Source organism: Macrobrachium nipponense, chromosome 39 (genome assembly GCF_015104395.2).
Source record: "Macrobrachium nipponense isolate FS-2020 chromosome 39, ASM1510439v2, whole genome shotgun sequence".
Taxonomy (NCBI): Eukaryota; Metazoa; Arthropoda; class Malacostraca; order Decapoda; family Palaemonidae; genus Macrobrachium; species Macrobrachium nipponense.
Genome location: NC_061099.1, coordinates 38,643,470 through 38,648,469, shown reverse-complemented (window position 1 = coordinate 38,648,469; position 5,000 = coordinate 38,643,470). Strand labels below are relative to the sequence as shown.

The following is a 5,000-nucleotide window of genomic DNA, read 5'->3' as shown; positions in this document are numbered from 1 at the left end:
GAGAGAAATATCAGCTTTGGGGGGAAAAAATAAGCATCGCATTTGTATCACGAGAGAGACAGAAAGAGAGAGAGAAATATTTATGCACCGCATTCGCAGAACGATCTTAGATATTCAGAGCTCTATAAAAATAGCAGCGACAGATATCCCAACCACACAATTCAAGAGGCGGCCCCCTCTTCGAGCTGAAACAAAGCCAACCTTGAGAACATGTGTTGTGATACTCCGCCGTTGGAGAGGCTGAAGGAGAGAGCGAGATATTGATGGGCAATTTGTCTTAGTGGCATTGAATTACACAGCATCCGCGGATCTCCCCTTTTGTTTATATTGGCAGGGAAGTGAAGAGTTAAAAAAAAGGATGCGATAGACTGGAGGCTGTGCCTAGTTGAAGGTCCGAGGGTTAAGATAGACTGGGTTGGAGGAGGAAACTTGTAAGAGGTAGATCAGAGAAACGACGTAGAAAGTATTTGCAGGTCCTCATGTTAGGGAAGACTGGCAATGGAGGAAAGTCCACAGAGGGGAGAAGTGAGGAAGAACGTAAGACAAGATAATCTACTAAGTAATAGTAAGGAACTTGCATGGGGTAAACTTCTCAGAGACGAGCTGAGAAAAGACGTATAGACAAGATAATCCTAAGATGATTACGCTAAACTCTGGCGATATCAGAAAACGAAGATAGATCTTAGAATGAACGTAGATAAGATAATCCAATACGCAATATAAACCTGGGAAACTGCGATAAATATGTTCGATATCAGAAAACAGCGACAGACCTTAGAAGGAACGTAAGATAATCCAACAGACCTCATAAAATCAGGGAGACTACATTAAACATAATCTATAACAGGAAAAAAAAGAGACAGGTCATAGAATGAACGCAGATAAGATAATCCATTATTCGGCGCTGAAATATGAAAACTTCTCACTTGCCATGATCGAGTCCAGAAAACACAAAGGAAGACAGATCCGAGAAAGAACGTAGATATCAAGAAACAGAGACATGTCTTATATAGAACGTAGGCAAGATAACCCAACATGTAATATAAACACATGAAAACCACAATCAACATGATTTGCACCAAAAAAACAGAGTCAAATCTCAGGAGGATCGTAGATATGTTAACCCTATAGATATCTGAGAACGAACTTACAAATGTTAATCCTATAGATATCTGAGAAAGAGCGTAGATAGTATAATCCAATAACTAACACGAAAACACGAAGAAGACTACAATAAAACCTAGCGATACCTGAGAAAGAGCGTAGATAATCCAATAAATAACATAAAAAACAGATTACAATAAACTCTATCGATATCTGTGAAAGAACGTAGATACCGTAATCCAATAACTAACACAAAAACACAGAGATGACAATAAAACCTGACCAGCATCACTAAAAACAGAGATAAAGGTTAATTTATCGGTGACGAGAAAGAAAAAAAAAGTGAACCGATAAAAAGACAAAAAAAAAAAAAAAAAAAAAGAAACGACGGAAAGAACCAGACAAAAGATAATAGAAAAACGGTTAAAGGAAGGGTAATGAGCCAATAAGAGACCTAAGGAGAATCAATGAAGTTCCAGAAGGGCGATTATTTGTTGGCGAAGACTGGGGGAGATACAGAGGAGCTGGCTCCTAATTGTCGAATAAAAACAGAAAGGGAAGAAGCAGATGTGTGTTTGTTGCCTGCCCATGGTAATCTGTTTGTTTACGTAAACAAATTATTTTTTATGTTAGAATTAGATTCACTGTTATATTGATTTTTAAGGAACAACAGAAATATTTTCATCAATATATTTTTAGTACCCTGCCATTATTATTATTATTATTATTATTATTAGTTTTATTATTATTATTTATTATTTTGTTTTTTTTTTTTTTTTTTTTTTTTTTTGCTCTATCACAGTCCTCCAATTCGACTGGGTGGTATTTATAGTGTGGGGTTCCGGGTTGCATCCTGCCTCCTTAGGAGTCCATCACTTTTCTTACTATGTGTGCCGTTTCCAGGATCACACTCTTCTGCATGAGTCCTGGAGCTACTTCAGCGTCTAATTTTTCTAGATTCCTTTTCAGGGATCTTGGGATCGTGCCTAGTGCTCCTATGATTATGGGTACGATTTCCACCTGCATATCCCATATCCTTCTTATTTCTATTTTCAGATCTTGATACTTATCCATTTTTTCCCTCTCTTTCTCTTCAACTCTGGTGTCCCATGGTATTGCGACATCAATGAGTGATACTTTCTTCTTGACTTTGTCAATCAAACGTCACGTATTGGCTCCTGTTTGAACACGTATCACCCTATCCGTTCTGATACCATAGTCCCAGAGGATCTTTGCCTGATCGTTTTCTATCACTCCCTCAGGTTGGTGCTCGTACCACTTATTACTGCACGGTAGCTGATGTTTCTTGCACAGGCTCCAGTGGAGGGCTTTTGCCACTGAATCATGCCTCTTTTTGTACTGGTTCTGTGCAAGTGCCGGGCATTCGCTTGCTATGTGGTTAATGGTTTCATTTTTCGTATTGCACTTCCTACATATGGGAGAGATGTTATTTCCGTCTATCGTTCTTTGGATATATCTAGTTCTTAGGGCCTGATCTTATTGCCGCTGTTATCATTCCTTCAGTTTCCTTCTTTAGCTCTCCCCTCTGTAGCCATTGCCATGTGCCATCGCTGGCTAGTTCTTTAGTCTGTCTCATGTATTGTCCGTGCATTGGTTTGTTGTGCCAGTCCTCTGTTCTGTCTGTTATTCTCCTGTCTCTGTATATTTCTGGGTCTTGGTCTACTTTTATTAGTCCTTCTTCCCATGCACTTTTGAGCCACTCGTCTTCACTGGTTTTCAGATATTGTCCCAGTGCTCTGTTTTCGATGTTGACGCAGTCCTCTATACTTAGTAGTCCTCTCCCTCCTTCCTTCGTGTTATGTATAGTCTGTCCGTATTTGCTCTTGGGTGTAGTGCTTTGTGTATTGTCATATGTTTCCTGGTTTTCTGATCTATGCTGCGGAGTATATTATTATTATTATTATTATTATTATTATTATTATTATTATTATTAAAAGTAACGGCTATCTACAAGTGTAACGCTGCTGAAGTAGTCATTACTTTTAATAAATTATGCTTGAGAAAGGGTCTGCTTCCTAAGTATTATTATTATCATCATTATTAATATTATTTTGAAGCCTCTTATAAAATGCGTTCCGAATTACATGATCAATTTACTTTAAATTAATCTCTAAAGAAATACTTTCGACATAAAGCGACGGACTATGAAACAAAGCCACGAGATATTAAATCCAATATATCAAGTATCAGCCTTATCATTATTATATAATTCAAAGGCCAGTCATCTGGACAATCGGATATGAAGTTGATCCCACTAGTCATAACTTCATGGCAGTTCGAGAAGGGAGAGATGAAATTTGTAATGGATATTTTCGTTTTTCAGTTTGGTAATACAAAAACACACACAAAACACTAGTTCTTTTAAGATTTAAGGACAGATATAAAGATTATTGCCTACGTAGTTTGTTAGAAGGTAAAGACATCGTACTGTATCCAATCTTTTGCTTTTGATAGAAGTTAAATAATTCTAAATTGGATCTGACGGACCAAGCAATGTGAATTTAAATTTAAATTAAACGCGGTTTACATAGAAAGTGTCTCATGCGAAAAATAAAACTAACAAAACCACTGAGCCCTCTGATTTCAGCATCGTTTTCATGGCCTTATGATACTTAAACATTCCATTTTCTAAGCCAAAACACCAGGATCAGACACCAGGATCAGTCTTGTTCTGTGTGTGTGTGTGTGTGTGTGTGTATCAATTCTCACTCCTTTAATTTGCTCTCGCCATATGCTTTTCCCTCGACGTAAAGAGGTTACTATCTCCACAATCCTATTCCTTCCTGTCTGCGACCTACCGCAGTGCACTAACAAGCAAGTACTAAGGTTCGTTTCGGTCAGCGGAGGCGAACACACTCTCATTGTCCATTCCCTCTGGGAGTTTCTAAATGCAGATGCGGTTGCCTCAACCAAAAAAATAAGACGACCTCCATAACATCAAGGTCAATTTAGGTATTGAAAGATGAACGTCAGATTACAATAGCTCTCAATGCCAATGGCGGTATTATCTTTGCCGTAACGAGAACCCTTCTCTATGCATCGCACTTATCTGTGGATGTTGTATCATGCTCGTATTTCCTTCTTCTTCAAATACGCATTGGGTACAATGACTTCCATTGTCAACAAGTAAAAATATTGCGAGATTTATGGCACATTGCTTTTTTTCCTCTCTGCTGCATACACACGTGTTTGTGCAAATATCAAGTAAACTTACACAAACACACATACATTTATATGTACATATGTACCTATATGCATATGTATGGGAAATATAAATATAAACTATTGAATTCTAATATACTTTTCGTCAATATACATATTACTATATATGCAATTTTATATTTAATATATATATATATATATATATATATATATATATATATATATATATATAATGCTTCTGTTAAATTTTTCAGATGGTCCAAGAAACTCTTCGTGTTCAGACAAAAACAATCTTGGGACTCCCACCGGTAGGAGAAAGATGTTCCTGTCTACCCACGAGGATCCAAACACACATACACACACACACAACAACACAGCACACACACAGGCATATAAACACGCTAAGAAAGTTACACACTCACCCCATATATATATATATATATATATATATATATATATATATATATATATATATTTATATGTGTATACCTATAAATATTTAAAACGTAAATTATATATCCCACGCGTTAACTCACAAACAAAAACTCCAGAACCCTGAGCGAAGTAGACGAGTACCGAGGCTCTCCTGCACAATTCTAATTTGAATACCATATTCCAAAGTTCTAGGAGTTTCTCCCTCATCTCCGAAGTTGAGAATGCTAACAGACACTCGTGAAATTAACAACTACTCTGGTTCACATCTTGCATGGGGA

The 5,000-nt window shown here is 37.1% G+C and overlaps 1 protein-coding gene across 1 annotated transcript in view; it reads right to left on the bottom strand.

Moving 5' to 3' along the window:
- LOC135210312 (alpha-2A adrenergic receptor-like) overlaps positions 1–5,000 on the bottom strand; it is a 361,890-nt gene that overhangs the window by 263,166 nt on the left and 93,724 nt on the right. The window lies entirely within an intron of this gene.